Source organism: Leptodactylus fuscus, chromosome 4 (genome assembly GCF_031893055.1).
Source record: "Leptodactylus fuscus isolate aLepFus1 chromosome 4, aLepFus1.hap2, whole genome shotgun sequence".
In the NCBI taxonomy this organism is placed as follows: Eukaryota; Metazoa; Chordata; class Amphibia; order Anura; family Leptodactylidae; genus Leptodactylus; species Leptodactylus fuscus.
Genome location: NC_134268.1, coordinates 176,487,459 through 176,509,898, shown reverse-complemented (window position 1 = coordinate 176,509,898; position 22,440 = coordinate 176,487,459). Strand labels below are relative to the sequence as shown.

Genomic DNA, 22,440 nt, shown 5'->3' with positions numbered 1-22,440 from the left:
ATTGTATTCAATATTTCATGCTGTAAATCGATTTTTATGGTTTATATGAACTTCATTGAGAAAGATTTGTATTTTCTTTTTGGCACCTTTTAAAGATGTTTTGACTTTTATTGAATTTCCTTTTAGCAAAAAGGACAAAAGCGCATAATGCAGAGAGTGTTCTGAACCGTCAGTATATTATGTTAATGTCAAAATGTCAGCTTGTGAATTGTTTCCAACCATGTGGTTTTTATATGAGGTGGATATAGTATATGTTATGTAGATTGTTTGTAGGAAACGTGATATAGTAGTATCCTTCAGAATTGTCGGAGAAGTTAAGGAAGGACTACAAAGGATAACTGCACATACCAATGGGGCAGCCTTACAGAAGTTTGCATGTAGTATTCTTAACTTTTTGGTATATTTTATTTCATTGTATAGTAAATAATCATATTTTCAAGGTGTGTGATGGACTATGGTCGCAGGCAGTGTTATTTCTACCTATATGGCACTCTTGTATCTTGTGGGTAGCTGTATCTACTTGTTCTCAGACATTGGCACCTTGTTAGGGGTACATACTGTATGTACCTTCATTGCTAAAATATGAAGAAGAGGGCCAATGCTTTCTTTACGGTAATAAGGCGCCTTGTACACAACTATGTTGACTTTTCTATCTGCAAAATACCGGATCAGTAGTTCGCAAAAAAACCTGTTCCCTTTGTTTCAACTTTCTCACAACTACAAAAATTGTTGAGAATAGGACAAGCGCAGTTTTTTTGCTGCACAAAAAAAACATGGTCGTGCGCATAGGACCATAGAAAATAATAGGTCTGCATTTTATGTGTAACTAGCCTCTGAACACGACTTCGTCTGCATGTTGTTGGCATCGATGATCCGCTGATATTCAGCAGTAGCCTATGTGCTAATCGAGGTTACAAACTATCTATGTGCCAAATTTCATCCAAATCTGTTCATCCGTATTTGCGTGATGGAGTAACAAACACACAAAGATACAAACTATCACATTTATATTATTAGTAGGATTTTGGATAACCTATGGGGCCTTAGTCCAAAAAATTTCACCTATTGAAATTTTGCATGCATAGGGACATCTCTGTTTCTGTTGAAGGTCAATTGATCAAAAATGGCTGCTTTCTTGTTCACAGGAAGTGACATCACATCTGTTGGTTACATGGTCCGGCTGAAGCTCAGTCCTAGTCATTTGAATTGGACAGAACTGTGATGTCACTACCTGAGATGAAGAAAGCAGCCATGTTTTCTTATCTCAGATAGCCCCTTTAATACAGATATTGTGTATTTCATCTCTGCACCTGAAGATGTTTCTTGGGGTTCACCTTGACCTCCAGTCTTTCTTCCTTTGCTCTTCTTGTGGGTGGGCCAGGTTAGCCCAGGGACTACCAGGTTACCATGAATTTATATCTAATGGCTGTATGATACATATGTATATAATATAATTTACCATTGTGGTCAGATTTTCTGCAGAATTTATTTTCCTCTTTGAACATTTGAGATATCATTTCCATGTGAGGATATAGGGATTCCGGAGAGAAGGTACTGATGGGTATCAAAGTGTTCCTTGATATTATCTGAACAAATGATGTCAAAATTTCCTTTATTTTCCCTCACCCTGTCTGAGCTGTTACAAACAGGATTAGGAATCTGCGAGACTTATGAGTTTTCCTATTTGCCATAGGAGGATAAGCAAAAATAAAAAATGTGAGCCTTTTGAAAATGTATGCCTCGAACAGTTGTAACATGAGCATGAAAGGCGAAAGAACTTGGACGGACTCGCTTTCATTTCCATTCCCTCCCAAAACACATTAAAAGCAAAACATTTGGGAATAAGTAGTATACTAATTTCAAATGTGAATTTCTTAGTGGTCTCCGGAGAATGGATCTTTTAACATACATTTCATATTAAGGATTGCACATTACACTTTGTATAGCGCCATATTGTAGTAATATTCTGATTTTATCACGGCCTCAAATATTTAAGTGTCAAAGTATGGCCAAGCCACCTGCAAATGTTTGAGATGGCTTCTTTCCAATCCAAACAGCCAACAGTAATGAAAGTCTTCTTTCAGGCTACGCGCTGAGCTCTGCTCCAGCAGGAGGCTGGGATCCACCTGTGCCCACGCAGAGCTCCATGCGTTGGGGAGTGGTGAAGTGTTCACAGATGGAGCTCTCCTGGGAATATGGTCGTCTTTCTCCTCCACCTTCCTTTTAATGTTCTCCCCATTTGTGTTCCTGTCCACTCACACACATTCACCATTCAAGCATCTCTTCATTGATGCTTTGCCTTAGTAACCATACACTATATTAAATCCACAGATCCTGGAAAATACCATAATATTAAGGGAAATTATGGGTAGGATTAGCTGGAAGCAACGCCTCTCTAAAATAAAACCTCAGGGCATTATAAAGCCACATACAGAGAGTAAAAAAAAGTCAAACTGCAGCCTGAAAGCTATGAAAAGTCATTGCTTAGTTTAATAAGGTGTTTTCTTGTCAAAATGTGAAAAGCCTGCGAATAAATCAAATCCAAAACAAATGGAAGCCTAGTCACACCTTGCAAAATACACCAGCGAGATTGGCATGATGTGTATGCCGCCGCAGCACAATGGAATATTTGGCCTTCTCTATATTGATGTGTGGGGTTTTTTTATCGTATTTTCATATATATATATATATATATATATATTTATTTATTTTTTTTAATTATATTATATATTATAGTCCCTATTCCGTACAGCCGATCCTCACTGCCCTATGATCATGGATTTAACTTAATTTTGGGGGTCGTCATCGATATGGTTTTATATTCATTGTAACTATATTTTTTTCTGTTTTAGAAACAGTGAAAGGGGATCTATTTAAAGGGGGTTTCCAGGATTAAAAATATTTTTATAGTTTTAATAGCCTTACCATATTCTGATGGCTGCGTCGGCTTTAGTAAAATGATCAGCCAAAAGTAAAGATGGCTCCTTCGGGATTTTCTACTGTCTGCTTTTTGTTTTAATGAGGCGTTATCAATGTTTTTGGTATGGATTACTATTTTATTACTTTCTATATGTACAACTACTTAGCAGATCTATAGAAAATAAAGCTGTGTGATATGTATAGTTTTTCCAACTTAGAGCATCATTTTTTGTGTATTTTTTCAACTTTAGGTTAAGCTATTTAACATAATAATTTCTAATATATCATATAAAGAGGACCTTTTATCACCTCCATTAACCCAGATCTTTGCCTTTAAGGGTCTCTTCACACAGAGTTTTTTGCAGGCGGATTTTGACACGGATCCACCTCAAAATCTACTTGCAAAAACGTCTCCTGTTCATTTCAATGGGAGCCACTCATTTTTTTTTCCCGCTAGTGTGTTTTTTCAGCTAGTGGGAAAAAAAGCGACATGGCCTATCTTCAGGCGGATACAATCTGGCAAAACCGATTGAAGTCAATGAAAGGTGGAAAAATCACAGCAAAAACCACTAGTGTTTTTTTAAAGAGATTTTCTAGGTCCATACACTGTGCTGGAGCAAAAATAAACACGACAAAAACTGTGTCAAAAAAGTGTACGTGTAGCAGAGCAGAGCCATACACGCGAGCACTTTCCATTCACTTCAATGGGAGTGCTCATAGTGAAAAAAGCAGCCATTCATTTCTATGAGGAGCGCTCGTATGCCGGCTCCCATAGAAATGAATGGAGCTGCTTTATACGCCGCTGATTCTGAACGTGTTTTACGTTCAGAATAAGCTGGCATATACTCAGTGTGAACTCACCCTTAGGCTGCTTTCACGCGGAGTAACGCTCCGCTCATTCTGACACGTAAACACGTGTCAGAGTGAGCGCTGTAAAACAGAATCCCATTGACTTCAATGGGTACCGTCTTGTGCGTGCTACACATTGAAATCAATGGGTTAAAAAGCCTCCCATTGATTTCAATGTGTAGCGCGCGTAAGACAGCACCCTTTGAAGTCAATGGCATTCTATTTTACAGCGCTCACTATGACACGTGTTTACGTGTCAGAATGAGTGGCGCGTTACATTGTGTGAACGCAGACTGTGTGTGCCTCCCATTGAAATGAATGGAAGGCAGTTTTGCAGGCAGATTTTGAGGAGGATTCCGTGTGAACATACCGTTAATATGACATACGGTATGTGTATACTCGTAATGTTCTGTTCTTCATGGGGAAGTCACTTATTATGCAATCATTAGGGAAAAAAATAGCTTTGAGTGGGTATCTCCCATTCCTATTTTGTTTATTTTTAGCTGGATAGACCCAGAATTCTGCGCTTAATTATTTCCTGATGTATCTTTATATGGGTTTGAGCTCAAAATTTCCAGTAAAGTCATACGTTAAAGACTATAAAAAAGAGAAAAAATAGAGTAGAAGTTTTAAGAAACGAAGACGATGGACAACTTGAAATATTTTTTATTAAATAACACGCATGTATTTTTAGCTAAAAATATTTTGTGACTTAATTTTAGCAAACATTTTACATTTCTGATAGCTGAAGTTTCAGTCACTGTTGTATTCAATGAATTCTGAGATTTTTAATGCAACTTATTAGAGTTGAGCGAACACTGTTCGGATCAGCCGATCCGAACAGCACGCTCCCATAGAAATGAATGGAAGCACCTGTGACGCCGGCTGGCCGCCGGCAAAGTCAGCGTCACAGGTGCTTCCATTCATTTCTATGGGAGCGTGCTGTTCGGATCGGCTGATCCGAACAGTGTTCGCTCATCTCTATAACTTATGCGTTAAAAGGAAAAGTATTGGTTAGCAATGTCCTCTATTTTATGTCTTCTGCTCTTACATCGACCAGGACCACTTAGGGAACGTTCACACGGAGGAAAAAGTCGCGGAAACTTTTTCCGCTGTGTGAACATTTCACACCTGAATGAATGGGCCTACACTGGAGCGTGTCTTAAGCCGCAGACGCCGCAGCTGATCCAGCCGTGGAATCCGCCACAAGAATGGACATGTCACTACTAGCTAGCAGAAAAAAGAAGCGAATGGCTCCCACTGAAGTCAATGGGAGCCATTTTTGGCAGCGGATTTTGAGGCAGATTGCACGTCATAATCCGCTGCCAAAAACTCTGTGTGAAATAGCCCTTAGGGTATGTTCACACGGAGTTTTTTGCAGGTGGATTTTGACGCGGAATCTGACTGCAAAAATGGCTCCCATTGACTTCAATGGGAGCCACTTGCTTTTTTTTTCCACTGGGTAGTAGCGGAAAAAAGAAGCGACATGACTTATGTTGCCGCGGATTCCGCGGCTGAGTCAGCTCGAGACACGCTCCTGTTTAGGCCCATTCATTTGGGCCTAATCAGGAGCAGGATGCCGCAACGGAATGCCGATGCACTGCATTGGCATCCCGTCGCGGCTAGCCGCTCCACAAAACCACACGGTGGAAAAGTTTTGTGCCGTGTGAACGAGCCCTAAGTATACCAACCTAAAGTGCCACGTTCTATGACATAAAAGTAAAAGTGTTCCTCTCTTGGGACCATTCATCTGTCAGACGTGGCAGAAACGTCCTCCATCTAGAGTACAGGAACAGATCCCTCTTTTGATGTCCATCACACATAGAATCTATTATTCCCCAGAAAACCTTGCTTGAAAATTCGTCTCCCTGTCTGTTTTGTTTTGTAGCCATATAAAGCATTTAATAGTAATTCCAGTACATTTCACCTTTGCAATATAAGTCCAATAATGCGGCAGGATTTGATAGCGTCCCATTGTGTAGGATGTGCTAAGACCTCCAAACCTCCCCATAGAAAGCAACGAAAAACTGGAGCCTTAAAATGGAAATTTACTAAAAATAAGAAAGAAAGAAAAATAAATACATGTCGATGTTAACCCCAAATAGACAGACATTGAATAAAAACAACCTAAATAGTAATTACGTAGAGAAGAGACTTGTTAAGCCACATTTCAGAAAGGAGGATAAATCCCCTAATTATATTCTAAGCCGCTGCTGTCTAGTCCGGGCAGCCAATCTATGTCTACACATTTGTATTAGTAGAAAAATTTTACACTCTCTTCTCCGGCTTACGAGGTCTTTAGAGAGGAAAAACAGATGTGACTTTTCATTGATTTTATGAGAGTTTTGATTTGGAGTCAGTCATTTCTGTTGATAGAAATCTGTCTTTCGTATTAGAGGGTTTTCAATACTTGTGGAGCTTTAATGAAAACACTTGATTCATCTTCTCTCTGCGAAGATCTTTTAGGGAGGGAACGACTTTGTACCATGTATTTAGTCATTATTATTTTTATTATTGTCAGTAATGTATTATTATATAATAATTGTTGTTAGATTATTATGATTAATATTATTATTATTATTATTATTATTACTAGCATTGGGCATCATTACTCTAATAAAAATAAAAAAACTTATGTTCATATTTGCATTATTTATTTTATTTAGTACTAGATCCTAGTAAGAAGTTACCATTTTTTCCTTGGTCTCCTATCTGTAAGAGCTTGTTCACACGGTATAAACCTTTTCTGCTGTGTGATTTCTCTGTGTGGCTAGCTGCAGCAGGAGTGGCGTTGCACTGCATCAGCATCCCGTCACGGTATCACACTGTCCAGAGAACTACAACAGAACCCAATGGTTTTTGTTTTTGTTTTTAATAAGAGAAAGCATAAATATGTGGAATAATTAGACTATGCCTTTAAGTGGCCATTCAATGTGTGGACCCTGCATATCAGCAACCCTCAACTTCTATGTTTGGATCCCACTTGCATTGTCTTAATCCGTTCCTCTGTTCTGTCATTTGAACAGAAGAATGTACCAAATATGAACACAGAGAAGAATGGATCCCAAGGGATCACATTGTCCACTGTGGGGTCTGTCAGGTCATCACATCAATGAATGGAAACAGTCTTGTTTTGCACACTGTCTACCAATAAGTATTTGGACACCTGTGGTAGAATAGAAAACAAAATTTATTCATATCCAATAGTTGGTAGACCCCAGCAGATGCTTCCTTACGGATGGTATTGATCGACACAATACTCCCCGGATACCTGGTGAAACTGCTGGTGTATGTGCGCCATCGGTTAGGTGCGGTTTCTCTGGGCAGCACTCGTCGGTCTCTATCTCCCAGTTTCGGGGGTCTGCCAACTCAGGGAACATTCCGACAATCACCGTTCACCTTCCACTTTGTAATCACATAGGCCACTGTTGATTTTGGGCAGTTCGCTTGCTATGTCCCTTAAGGATCGACCATTTCTGTGTTACCCCACAATTACCCCTTTCTCGAAATCAGACAACTGTGCACTTCGTGGCATCTTGCATGTGACTAATGCCAACGCTGTTTCCTATTTAACGGCGAAAGGCATGACATACATCATGACCGCAGATATCTTCATTTGCATGGCTGTCCAAATACTTATTGGTAGGCAGTGTATAGACAGATTCTGTGCTGGAGGCTCCAGTCAGAGTCTTCCATACAGATGTGAATATAGTCTCAGTTTATATAATTGGAAAATAAGAAACTAAGATTAATTATTGGAGCTGGGATTGGACGATAATATAGTGTAGGAGATTTACTAAGCTAAATGCACCAGAATTGTCTCGATAAGGGCCATCACACATCAGATGATTCCCAAGTGTTCTGTATTCCATAGTGGTGCCATCGTAATAATTATTAACCAGTCACGTCTTCAACAGTGAAGGTCCATTTTCCAGTGTACGCACTTTCCTAGGTTTTCTTATTTAGCAAGATACGCCAAACCTGTGATACATTGTGATCCTCGGATATAGGTCTGGTGCATCTTCTGGCTCTCTGGTCTAGTTCTAACCTGTTGAATTTCAGCACAGTAATAAAGCTTCAGCAATTTTTATATTTTATCAATTTTAAGCCACCTATTGTAATTTTATTTATTTTTTTATTAATACGTTATTCTGCATTAACGTTAATATGGTCAAGTAATATTTTAGTAATAGCTATCAAGAATATCCCGAATACTACAACCATTCATTGTAGACAAATAAGCATCCAATATAGTCTGAATTTCCTGCATTTACGTGAAAGATGAAGCTTTATTTTACGTTTTTATTAAGTCATTAGTATATGCCGTGTGATTCAGTCTGGTTTTTGCAGGTTCCAAGTTGTAAAGATTACATTTTGTTATTGCATCAAACCATCAAATGCCATTTTCATGTGAGCATTAACAGCCGATACGGGGCACGGTGCAGGTCAGCAGCAAGATGATGCTGTCAAATACCATGGAGATGTGAATGTTCTTCCTAAATGTGTACAATAATATACATTTGTACCGCCATACCGGAACGGTTAGTTCTTGAATTATTGCGATTCTTTAAGTATGTTATTTTTTACACTTGAGTAAGAACACATCTGTATAACCATTGAATTATTTGCTGGACTTTTAATCATATCTTTGCCGTTTAACATCAGGTTACATGTAATGTGCAGAAAAGTAGAGTCATTCTGCAAATAAATGACTTTAGTGCTAGTTATAGCATATTATACAGCCTGTTCTCAGTTTTTCTATGTTGCGAACTACTTGTTGTCTTCAATTTAGCTTTCCAAAGAAATCACAAATTTTGAGCTAAAAGGGCAAAATACTCAGAAGAATATTGTACTTTCTTCTAACATTTTAAAGATCCCACCACTGAGACATTCATTGATAGTTACTGAGGCCGGTGCCCCATGTGGCGTAAATGACGCGGTTTGGCCATAGCGGAAAAAAAACACAGTGTTTTACCGTCACGGCGAATCCATATCCACACCTTGCAGAAAAATAAGTGCAGTGGACACACATGCAGTTTTGGAAATCACAGCATGTTAAGTACGCCTACGGACACATTGGCGGTTTTCCTATAGGTATAAAGGAAGCAGAAAGTCCGCAGAGGAAATCTCTGCCGGCTTACTGTGAAACCGATGCAAGGAAAAAACGTGATGCGTTGCTGTTGCGGTTTTTCATACAGCAACAAAAAAAGCAGCTTTTCCACAATGTGGGGCCTTAGAATTAACCTCCTTGCAGACAACCATGTTTTTCCCGGATACTCTGACTAATTCATTTCTATGGGTATGTACACATGCCTGTGAATTACACGGTCACATGTGCAGGCCGACAGTCCCGGCTGCAAAATATGGAACAAGTCCTATTCCTGTCCTATTTTGTGGCCCTGATTCTGTGACTTCTATTCATTGGAACCAAAGCCAGTACACAGGTGGAACACGGGTGCTATCCATGTGTTGCCTGTGCAACGCCCGTGCCGTACATTAACAGCAGCCGCTTAACAGTCAGTTTTGTGCAACCGGCTTTAGGCTATATTCACACAACTGTGACTGTTTGGAAGCTGTCAAAAATGGACAAATTGGTCTGTTTTTGTTGGCTGTTTACGTCCGTGTGACATTCATTTTAATGGATACTCACAGACTTGAGCCTATAGAGTGATCTTTTCTAAATGGCCAAAAATAGTCTATAGAGTATTTTAGTGTAGCCCATTTAGTCAATGGAAGGTGGAAAATTCCAGATGGAATGTGTGGAATTTGACGTAGAAATTGACACAGAATTTTGAAACCTCTTTGGACTTTCTGTGAAAGTTGCCGTTGTGGTTTTCCCCACAGCACTTTTTTTGCTGCGGCCCGCTATGTGGGGTCTCAGCCCAACATGTCCATTTCCGCTGTAGATTTTTTCTGCAATGTGTGGATGAGGTTTGTATACTGTGGATTTTCGGCCTGCAAATCCAAATTGTATCTCAGGGCTCGTTCACATCTGTGCCCGGGTGTCCGTTTTGCAGGTTTTCGTTTCCTGCACAAAACAGAGGCAGGATACGGAAACCTGCAGGATGAGAAAGCTGTCCGGTCGTGAGCGGCGGTGAGCGTTTTATGCTCTCCATCGCAAAACCGTTTTTTTTAAAATCCGGACACAGAGTCAGACATGCAGTACTCTGTGTCCAGATTAAAAAAAATTGTTTCGCAGCGGAGAGCATAAAACGCTCACAGCCGGACCCAGTCTGTGGTTTCCGTCTTCTTGCATGCAGAAGACGGAAACCACAGACCGGGTCCGGCTGTGAGCGTTTTATGCTCTCCGTTGCGAAACCGTTTTTTTTAATCTGGACACAGAGTCAGACATGCAGTACTCTGTGTCCAGTTTAAAAAAAACGGAAGACGAAAAAAATGCAGAAGACGGAAACCACAGAACGGAGTGCCGAACGCAGGTGTGAACCTAGTGTCAAGTGGACATACCCTTTGACTAAAGCCCACATTGTGGGAATGCAGTATTTTTTTTTGTTGCAGCTACAAAAAGAACGGGAAATATATAGGGAGCTCTTATACTTCTGCCTTCTGCTGAGTCCACTCCTTGACTCAAAAAAACCCACAGCAAAATCTGCAACAGAAAAAGCTGCTTTTATGCGATGTGGGGCTTCAGCCGTAAACAATCTCATACTACTGCATTAACGCAATTAACCAGCACCTCTGTGACTGCCTGGATTATATGGAACGCCTGGCCTGGATGGTGTTGGGACACAAATACCAAATCCAAATGAAAAAAACAGAAAAATCCAGCACGGTGTCCATAAACAATAAAACTTAAGAATTTATTGATCCATTTAATAGGACGGCATGTACAGAAAATCACTGCTACGTTTTGGGTGCAATGACTAAGGGTACACAGCGTCCTTTTAAATGGGTTATAAAGTTTCCAGTTTTATTGTTTATGGACACTGCGCTGCATTTTTCTATTCTTTTTATGTGGACTTAGAAAATATCAGGTTCAAGGATAAGATAAATTTTGATTTTATTACACATCTCTTAATAGCATTTGTATCATAATAAATCAAATGATTAGATGTTTCTCTAGTGGATTGTTGAGTATGTATACATACATAGGACACTGTTTGTTGTGTATACAGTATATGTGAGCTCTACAAGAACATAACCCCCTTAATTTTTTTGTAATTTGGAACGTAAATCCTCAAAAACATGCCCACATCCTGTTCACGGAAACATTGCAAACATTACATGTCTATCAGTGTCTGCGGCTACCTAAAGAGAGATCATTACAGCTCATTTTATCAGTATGAATAGTTAATGAATTCACACTGTGGCCTTTTATTGTTTGGGCTGCTAAATACACCAGTCTAGTCTGGGAATCTGGAACTGAGTCATTAACCATTTTATACACAAATATGTATACATTTATATGCCACAATATAAGCAGATGTGTACATAGACCTTATTATTTAATGGTAATTATTTATGTGGAGTTAAATGATTTGATAAATACTGAGAAATATTGGAGTTGGAGTTGGTGGTTTGGCCTAAAGACTCCACAGCCCTGCGGACAATAGTATCATTTAAAGGGAGCTTTCATTTGACTTTTCTGGATCAGTTGCTCAGTGCCCTGCATGAGGCGTAACCCTATTTCTGACCATTATGGTGACTGAGATTTTGGGTTAGTTAGCAGGGTTTCCCTCTGCAGGCACTGTCTGTAGTTTGTGGGTCTTCCTGAGCTTGGGGATAAAGACTAGCTGACATATGCTGCTCACAGTAAGTAGAGGAGAATCTGCTCCATAAATGTCTCTCTTTCACTCAGGGCCCCTTCACACGGCGTAAGCGCTCGGCTCATTCTGAGCCGTACATGCGAGTGCTTCTAAACACTTCCCATTCACTTCAATGGGAGCGCTCGTAAAGCCGGCTTTACGCGTGCTCTCATTGAAGTGAATGGGAAGTGTTTAGAAGCGCTCGCGTGTACGGCTCGGAATGAGCTGAGCGCTTATGTTGTGTGAAGGGGCCCTCACTCAGAAACAGCCCCAGGACCATGCAGAACATATATAGAGAATTACTGATCTGTACTCATGTGAGTAAAGTGCTTTTATTTTAATAGAAAGCTCTTGTTTAGCCCCTGCATCAGACTGAGTGTATTCAGACATCTTTTTTCAGTGGACAGCATATTTTCCTATCAGTTGATGGCCGTATTTTGTCCTTGGTTGACCTATTTACAAAATAATGTAATATATATATATATATATATATATATATATATATATATATATATATATACAAATCTTCTAGCCTTTCTGGACTTACTTAACTGACAACCCACCGACAATGCTACCCTAATTTGTAATAATCTAGCATGACCTATAGGATGTGAGTGCAGCTAGGAAGAACATGTTTAGGGACCAAATTGCACTGATTAGGGACCAGATTGACCCCAGTGGTGACACAGCATGCCCACATTACTCATCATTGGTAATATAGGTACAGCATTAGGTAAAATATTCAGAGGCATTTATAGAATACTATTACCATCTGAGATAATGACATGGTAGCCTTGTGACAGGTTGCCTTCTCTGTAATGTCAGTGACTTTATATAGGAAATGCAGATGACTATATTTAATTCAAGTATTTTGTGGACTGGTTCCAAACCTGTATCAAACCTAGTCCCTTAATTTTATAGGTAACATGTTTTATGTCTAATGTTCAAGGGTGTAACTTGAGGGAGGTGCAGAGGGTGCAGTCGCATCGGGGCCCAGGAACCTTAGGGGGCCCATAAGTATTGAGATTGCAGCTTCCATCTGGCCCATAAACCAAGGAGACCCCCCAGATTACCCTAAGCACACTAAGGTGGATTAAACTCCTTAGCACCTGTAACCATCACGATCAAGAATTCGCTGTAGGGATGAGGTAGGGGGCCCCGGACAAAAGATTGCATCGGGGCCTACAAGACTTTAGTTACGCCACTTCTAGTGTTCCCCTCCTACTATCATGATAGAAATCACTTGGGCTAAATGTTTGTATTATGTGTGTTGTTACATTGTATTCAGTTGTTCTAACTGACTGTTTATAACTTTGTATACGTGCTGTCCTGACATTGTACATTTGTTAGGCATATAGATAATGGGACACTCCAGTGTTTCCAGAAATCAGCACGTACTGGTATCCATGGAGCAATGCAGATAAAAGACTGTAGTATCTCAGCACCAGACACTGGTGGACACACGACTATCTGGTTAATGAGGAGGGAGGACGGCTTGCTGTGAATTGTTTTATGTTTCCCTCACTTAGTATATCACTCAGGAGTGTGAGAATATGCGCGTTCTGTAGGTACACTTCTGGGATCACAGGTGTTTTCCAAGCTCGCAGCATAATGCCTCCTGGCAGTGAAATAACATTGAGAGATTAGCTGGAAACTGCTCTTATAGGGAATTCTTTATTTTGGATTCCATGCTGAGTACAATCACCACATGGCCGATCCCCAAACTGAATATGCAGCAAGAAAAATCATGCCGTGTTCTTCTGGTTTTATTTTTTCCTACAGTACGTTGTGGTCTTGTAGACTGTTTACAGAGAATATGACACCTTTCTGGGACCTTTGTAGAACAAATGAGATGTGTAAAGGCATAAAAAATTGGTTTGTTAATACTGGATGCTATTTATAGGTTGATATATGGTAAAGGGCAAATATCCAACTGGATGCTATTTATGGGTGGATACATGGTAAGGGACACATATGCTTTATAATAATTAGTACAACAATTAGTTCTGAGCCAAGACTGTAATGTCTAACACCCATTCAGACCGTATATGTTTGCAGTGTCTATAGGGGGTACAGCTGTAACAGTGGTCAATCGGCCCTTTATCATGGAGATCCTATAGCCATCTATTGCAATATAACGTAGAAGAAAAGTAATAGTGGCTATTAATTCATATAAGGGACTATGCCAAAGGTTCCCATTAACTTTACAATTTCTGTACTAAGAAAAGTCCACAAAACCACCAAATGTAAGGGCACCATAACTGGTTCATACATCTATAAAGATCCATGTACATGCTGCCGAAACAACCCCACTCAGGGCGGGTTCACACCTGCGCTCGTCGTCCAGTTTGTGTAATCCATCCCATTTCCGTCTTCTGCCCTGTAAAACTATATAGGAGACGGAAACCAGGCGGTCAGTTTTCAAACCCATTCGCTTGAATGTGTTTGCAAAGGTGACCTCCCATGTGCGTCTTCTGCCTGTCCGCTGGGAAACCGTTTTTTTTAACCGGACACAAAGTCCTGCATGTCCAACTTTGTGTTTGGCTAAAAAAAAAACCGGTTTCCCCGTAGAGAGGTGGAAGATACACATGGGCGGTCACTTTGCAAATCCATAACCCCCAAATGTAAAGTACCATGGAATTAATGGTGCTATATAAATAAACAATAATAATAATAATTCAAGTGAATGGGTTTGAAAACTGACCGCCAGATTTCTGTCTCCTAAACAGTTTTGCGGGACAGAAGACGAAAACTGGCCGGATTACACAAACTTGACTACAGGTGTAAACCCCCCTCAGAGATTTCTGAAAGTGCACTCCATACATATATACATTTATGTATCTAGAAAAACAAGTATCTAAAAATACAGAACATATGATAATCTGACATACATGATCTGAATACGTTGTGTGACAGCAAGTTTTAGAGACAAGTCACATGGCTAATAATATATATATATATATATATATATATATATATATATATATATATATATCCATATTCACTACTTAGAAGACTACTGTAGATTAGTCTGCTCATTTAATGGGTGTTTTCACTTTGGCCCCAAATAACTTAGACTTTTGGTATTTAATGTAGCGGTCCTGGCAGGAACTTTGGCTGGAAAATGGTTAGTAATTTTCTTGGCAAAATGACTGACAAGTTCCAGGATTATTCAATATATAATCTTATGTTTGCATAATACAATAGTGCAGTTCTTTCCACTATAAATAAAATGCCATCATGGTGGAATAATAGGGTCCTTGTCACAGTATTTAGGGTGGGATGCAATGAACTGGTTACGTCATCTGCTCATCAGGATTATTTCACACATGCTGTTCATCTAATGGATCCATATACTGCCGTGCTATATTGTTAAATATTTATTACTAGCTGGTACCCGCGACTTCGTCTGCGGTGATTGTAGAAGTGGGTATATACAGGCGCGGGTAAGGTTCTCGTACTGTGTATAAGGGATGGGATATAAAATGTAACTGTGTATCTTGTGGTTGCTGTAATTCTGAGAACACATGAGACTTTTGTGATGAATGTAATTTGTATTTCAGCTGCTATACGGTGTTGGTATAAACTGTACATAGTGACTTTGGGACAGAGGTATTTCAGGTTAATATACTTCGATATACGACATTGTATGATTTGTTATTTTCCGCCAGTACATGTAAGTTTTGGGCACAGGATACTCTTGAGTAAGCAACATAAAGTCTGGCCCTGTGCATGACAGTTTAGTAACTCCATGCGCCTCTTATTAATAGCAATTAACCCCATCATGTCCCTCACATTAACCCCAGTGTAAGAGTTACTGATAGAGATGAGCGAGTACTGTTGGGATCAGCCGATCCGAACAGCACGCTCGCATAGAAATGAATGGACGTAGCCGGCACGCGGGGGGTTAAGTGCGCTGGCTACGTCCAAGCGGAAGTACCAGGTGCATCCATTCATTTCTATGGAGCGTGCTGTTCGGATCGGCTGATCCCGACAGTACTCGCTCATCTCTAGTTACTGATATGTGAGAGACTTGGAGGTAATAATTAAGTATCTTCATTACTGAGGTCTTTTATTAGTCCCTCCATGTCTCACATATTAGTAACCTTTATATGGGGTACACAGGGGTTAATATGAGGGACATGATGGGGTTTATTCCTATTAATGTGAGGCACATGGAGTTACTAACACTAAACTAATAACCCCACATGCCTGACATTAATGAGAATAGGAAGTAAAGGAAGGGAGCTGTGTGTTTCTTACTTTCAGTTTGCTAGCAGCTTCGGCAGGATGCAGACCACTATAGCAGGCAGAGACCTGAGCGATTAAGCTCCACCCCCTGGGTTTCCTGCACATCTCGCAAAGGGGAGTGTCCTTATGCCTCAGCTCTAGCACAGCACTGAAGAGACTCGGACTTCATTTAACTCTTGCAGGTCCTGTGCTGCTGGCGTGCCAGTGAAATATGGCAGGAGTGCCACTCTTGGCATGTGTGCCAGGGGTTGCTGACCTCTGCTGTAGGGGGTAATATGAATTTTGTGGCTTGCTATGGTCCAAAGTGTGTGAGATTGCAGAGATAGTGATGTGAGTTTGGGTTTTGTGGGGGTCCTGGGAAAAACGTATGTGCGCTATTGTGACGAAAAGTAGCCTATTGCGCAATCGAGTGTAGGGACTATGTTTGTGGAAAATTTTAGCCAAATCGGTGGAGCGGTTTTTGCGTGATTGACCGCCAAAGATCCGAACATCCAAAGGGTCCTGGGAAAAACGTATGTGCGCTATTGTGACGAAAAGTAGACTATTGCGCAATCGAGTGTAGGGACTATGTTTGTGGAAAATTTCAGCCAAATCGGTGGAGCGGTTTTTGCAAGATTGACCGCCAAAGATCCGAACATCCAAAGGGTCCGGGGAAAAACGTATGTGCGCTATTGTGACGAAAAGTAGCCTATTGCGCAATCGAGTGTAGGGACTATGTTTGTGGAAAATTTCAGCCAAATCGGTGGAGCGGTTTTTGCGTGATTGACCGCCAAAGATCCGAACATCCAAAGGGTCCTGGGAAAAACGTATGTGTGCTATTGTGACGAAAAGTAGCCTATTGCGCAATCGAGTGTAGGGACTATGTTTGTGGAAAATTTCAGCCAAATCGGTGGAGCGGTTTTTGCGTGATTGACCGCCAAAGATCCGAACATCCAAAGGGTCCTGGGAAAAACGTATGTGCGCTATTGTGACGAAAAGTAGCCTATTGCGCAATTGAGTGTAGGGACTATGTTTGTGGAAAATTTCAGCCAAATCGGGGTCCAAAGTGTGTGAGATTGCAGAGATAGTGATGTGAGTTTGGGGTTTGTGGGGGTCCTGGGAAAAACGTATGTGCGCTATTGTGACGAAAAGTAGCCTATTGCGCAATGGGGTGTATTAACATGTTTGTGGAAAATTTCAGCCAAATCGGTCAAGCGGTTTTTGCGTGATTGACTAACAAACATCCGAACACACAAACCCACAAACATCCAAACTCACAAACTTTCACATTTATAATATTAATAGGATATTTCCTTATAGATCCTCAAAGAAAGAGTGTAAAACGATAGCAAAACATTATATAAAGTTACTATTGCATTCTATTTATTTTAATATTTAAAGTGAACCTGTCACATTCCATATGCAATCCATTCTGCGGGAAGAGCCAACTAACTTATACTATTCTTTATAACTTAAATTTTATTGCTCTAAAATGCTACTCCTTTTGGATTTAGGCGTCCAATGGATGGTCCTAGTCAATGATCAACAGCAATATCTGTATACACTCATACAAGGAATATTGTCAATCATAACGTGATACTGCCTACTAAATTTAGCGCACTGACGGCTTTCTAGCGGTATATAAAACCGCATGTGTCCGAGGACATGAAAGGTCCTCTTTAAGCAAACTGGACTGTTTTACCAAATACATTATTTATTTATCGTGTTTTATTTGTGACATACAGATCAATATGTGTCCTCTAATCTAGCCATACTGGTGGAGCTCATGACGCAGCCACCTTAATTCTCTTCTTTTTCTGTCTCTCTGCAAAGTACTCTAAGTTGCTGAGCCCTGCCAAGAGATGGGAAAGTTCCTTGATCAGTGTAAAAATCCAGAGATAACTGTGCAATATAAGTAGTTTGAGGTGAGACCTCCAAACACTCTGGGTGCTTCTGAGCCATCAGCAGCTTCTTGCAGATAGCACCAATAATTTAAGTCTTTAGATGCCATAGTTGAATGCCACTGTGACATCTGAGCAGTTAGACAGACAGAACACAAGCCTTCATAAGGCTATGTGGACTGACGCTAGTGTCCACCTGCATTGGGGTATCCATTCGTTAGGTCTACTGGGTTCCTCCAGAAAAGTGCAGAGAGAATGGTCCCTCCGCATTTTTGAAGCGGAATTGGGGACAGAATCCCCGATTGTTCATCGAGTTGCAGATGTGAACCTAGTCTGAAAAATAAAAAAGTTATGGCTTTTGGAAGACGGGGAGAAAAAACTGAAATAAAGAGGTGAAGAATTGCAACAGTGGCAGGAGGTTAAGATATTGCATGTTGTGGCCAATGGCTGGAATAGAGATCCCTCTTGACTATGTGAATATCTTTGCACCTTGTCAATACGGCACAAACAATATTAACCAAACCCCTGCTACTCTGTAGCTCGAAGGATCTTAGACTTATATTCTGCAACCTGTACATATCGATCTGAATGCTTTCTTTCTGTAATTCTATAACAATGGTCATGGGGTTTGTACAACAACAATAAAACAAAGGGTTTATTCAGATTTTACAATCAGATCACTATTGTGTTACAGTTTTTGCCATCTGTGTAATGTAACTGCAAAATGTGAATTCACCATTACAGTATAGATTGTAAAGAGATCAAGGTCCATTTATACTGCACCCACGGCCATGTGCCCATGCCCAATTCTTGAGGTCTGCCTCTTAGGGACCTGGTAAAGAAGTTCATTCAGGGCAATCTCTTCAGAAATCTTATGCCTTGTCCAATGGGACTTGGTTTTCAAAGTGCAGTTGCCCTAAAGCATATCACATGCAGGACTGCCATAGGCCTGTCCGATATCAAATTCAGAAAATTTTTGTTGCAAAATTATTTTTTTCTGAAATTGTGACTGCAGAGTTGGAGACGCCAATCTCTACTGTAGAAGATCTTTGGAGAATATGCTGAGACACTAAAATCTGTGTTCACTCAAACCCAGACTAATCCCTGAAAAACAGCTCCAGATCCTTATTCCTTCATCAACAAACTTTATGGTCAATGCTACTCATTTGGCAATTACAGTTCTCGACCAAACCCAGATTTGCCTGTAGGTTAAGGATGATTCATTTCTTCTGAGAATACATTTTCACAGCTTAAAGTCCGGTAGGGTTGTGCCTTACACAAGTCCTGCCAGTATTTAAAGGGAATTTGTCACCAGAAAATGCTTTATTTTTCAAGCCAGGTTTTTATATTAAACAAATTTTAGTAATTCAGATTTTTTTTCCATGTCACTTGCTATCTATGTTAAAAAGTACTATATTCTGCAATAATCACTGGTCACTAAGCTTAATAATAGACTTACAATTGCAAATTCTCTGGGGGTTTTCTTTGCAGCAGTCCCCTCATTTACATCACAGATTACAATGGAATGATAATGCCTTTATAGATAACACCACTGATATAACAGATTATATACCCCCCTCCTGCATAGAGCATGTCTGTACACCTCAGTGGGTCAGCTCTAGTCTATTGCTGCTTATGGCCATGAAACTGTTGTAAAGTATATGACTTACTGTGGCAAGGTGGCATACCTTTCCTTTAAGTAATTCACTGAAAATTGACACCTAAAGGCTAGGTTCACATGGGGTTTTTAGGTCCGGATTTTGATGCGGAATCCACGTCAAAATCCGGCTCAAAAGAACGCCTCCCGTTGAATTCTATGGGTTCCTTTCTACAGGCGGATTCAGCCACGAACGTCTGCAGCGTGACACTCCCTCCGACTAGGCCCATTCATTTGGGCTCAATCTGGAGCGGAATGCTGCAACTGGCATCCAGTCGCGGCTAGTCGGTTTTTGGACCGGAATCTGAAGCGGCCTCCGCCTCAAAATCCGGTCCAAAAAAACTCCGTGGGGAGTTACCGGTATTAGTTTTTGGTTTTCTTTGCTCCAGCACAGTGTATAGACCTGGAAAAAAAGCGCTAGCGTTTTTTTCACCTCCCATTGACTTCAATGTTTTTTTCCAGATGGAATCCACCTGAAGATAGGTCAGCTCGTTACTTTTTTCTGCTAGCGTCTCCCATTGAAATGAATGGGAGGCATTTTTTGAGCCAGATTCTGCATCAAAATACTCTCCAAAAAACATTTGTGTGAACATACCCTTAGTTTACTGCCTGCTCCAATGGTATATGATGGGGATTGCGTAGGTGCAAAGTACTGCCTACTTCTAGCTCCAACACTATTAGTTTAGATACACGTGCATACAAAAATTTCTGCAACTCCCGTCTCCTCTATGACAGCATGACAAAAAAGCAGTAAAAAACACGTTATTGTACCAAATAAATATGGCCTGTTTTCCAGTGATATGCTAGCCAATACTTACCATTGGGTATATGGTGATCTCTGGCTTATATAACTGCTTATCTATGGAAACCCATTTTATACCCTCCTAGTGAGCAGTTCTCTTGGCGTCTCCCAGTGGCAATGAGAACCATGGTACCAAGTATATGAACCAAGGACGGATAACCTGTTCTACCACTAATGTAAATCTGTGTGGGGTTTTGTACCTGATTCTGTGCACCTATTACTTGGGGGGTGTAGTTGAGCCCACTAGCTAGTGCCGTTGTATACTGACTCTTGACCATGGAGCGTATATATTTTTGAGCTAATGCATAGAAATAACATACGCTGATAAGTGCACTATTGTTTGTAAGGAGGGGGTCGTGCGTGTTATATATTGCGTTCAGCAAGTGTTTTAGTCAGAATGCCGGGCGGATAAAGAGAGTCTGTGTTTGGCAGACTTTTTATTCCAGTGGGGCTACATTGAAAGACTGAGCTTTTCTTGGCTATTTTAACACATGTTTAGTTGAGGATATGTTTACAAGTGTATTATGTAAATTCTCGGCTATGCGGGAACTAATGACACAGCATTACATCTACAAGACGTGCATTTGTGAATGTAGTTGTATAGAAAGGTATGCGGGGAAGATTATCTGTACATAGTAAGTCTTCTTCGCTCCATGGCTTTGTAATGTTCATATCTGTGCTAGGTGTCCGTCCATTGTAGATCTGTCTAAAAATAAAACAGACAAATCATTATCTATCATATTTGACGGATGCATCAACGGGTATCCATCAAAAAAGTGTCTGTGTCTGTCTTTGGCAGATCCGTTCCCCTTCCCCCCTTCATTCTTCATTCTAAACATGTGCAGAATAAAGAATATATTGCTATCCATCATGTATCAGGTTAGGAGAATGTGGGTGGGTTAGGAGAGTGTGGGCGGGTACTGGGAGGGGAGATGTCTCGTCTCCCCACCCTGTACCTGCCCACACTCTATACCACAAGCCCTGTCTTCTTCCTAGCTCTTTAACACTAACCTGGGAGGCGGGGGCAGCGTGGCAAAGAAGAACGACAACACCAGGCACCGCACCAGCCATCTCTGCAGGTAAGTAGCTACTAGAGATGTTAGCTAGTCTCCCATTAGAATGAATGGACGCAGCCGGCGCACAAGGGGTTAAGGCTGTGTGTCGGCTGCTTCCATTCATTCCTATGGAACTGCAGCGGAGCCTTCACACTGAGTATACAATACTCAGTGTGAAGGATAACATTGTTAGCTTTTCCCACAATGCTTGGCCAGTAGCAAAGCATTGTGGGAAATAATCACTGATCTCGATCCCATCTAAAAAGATCGTGTTCGGAATTCCGATCGCGATCGTGGAACTTTCTCGGCATCCGATCTTTTCCGAACACGATCACTCAACCCTAACTATGAGCTGACATGCGTCTTTTCTATATCATCAGGCATGCTTTATATGGCTGTACTGAATCTATGTCAACCTGAACCCAAAACAACACGCTGGGCATTTACGAAAGACAAAAGACTTATGTGAGCTTAACCAACATCTGGTTTATTCTTTATTATATGTTGTAATGTTGTAGCTTTTATTCAGATCTGCCAGTTTTGACTAAGTTTGTTTTAGCGAGTATCTCCACACAGATGTGTGTGGGTCTTCCGATGAGTGGACGCCCCTTTACCCTGCCCCTGATGACACTGGATGGGCGCGACCAATCTGGGAGCGCCGCATCAGATGGTAGGCGGGGTTGGGGCGGAGCATTTGATTCTTAGTCTGCAGAGATGCCGCGCTTGGCAGCATATACCAGCAAAGCACCCTGTCCTACCATTTGGGGCAGGAGAACTGCAGTTTTGATGGCAAATTTCTTGCTACTATCATGAGTTTAGTAACTCCTCCTGATGAACGAATCCGATACAGGACTAGGGAAACGCGTAGAGGAGAATGTTAGTCTATGGGGCAGGAATTATCTATACTATGATCCCTATATAGGAATGTGTCTAGGGGTTTATAATATGTCCATACTCCTAGCCTACCTAGCCTCAACATCGGCAGCCTAAAGGGATCGCAGGCTCCCGATTATGTGCTATATGCACCTGTTTATAACTCCCTTAGGAGCACATAAGGGTTTTGTGTGAGTGTCTGTAGGACTGAAATAGCCGCAAAAATAGAGTGGTGAATATATTATACCACAGGCATATCAGTAATTGTTCTGTCCTCTTACACTCTGTTTTTTGGACTACTTATTTTTATGAATCAATTTTAAACGGAATTAATAAAAGTTACATTTTAATAGTTACTCCCTCAGTGATATTTAGTATTTTCAGTGATATA

The 22,440-nt window shown here is 40.7% G+C and overlaps 1 protein-coding gene across 2 annotated transcripts in view; it reads left to right on the top strand.

Moving 5' to 3' along the window:
* Positions 1 to 22,440, top strand: part of CREB5 (cAMP responsive element binding protein 5) — a 333,659-nt gene that overhangs the window by 93,999 nt on the left and 217,220 nt on the right. The gene's annotated exons all lie outside the window — the stretch shown is intronic.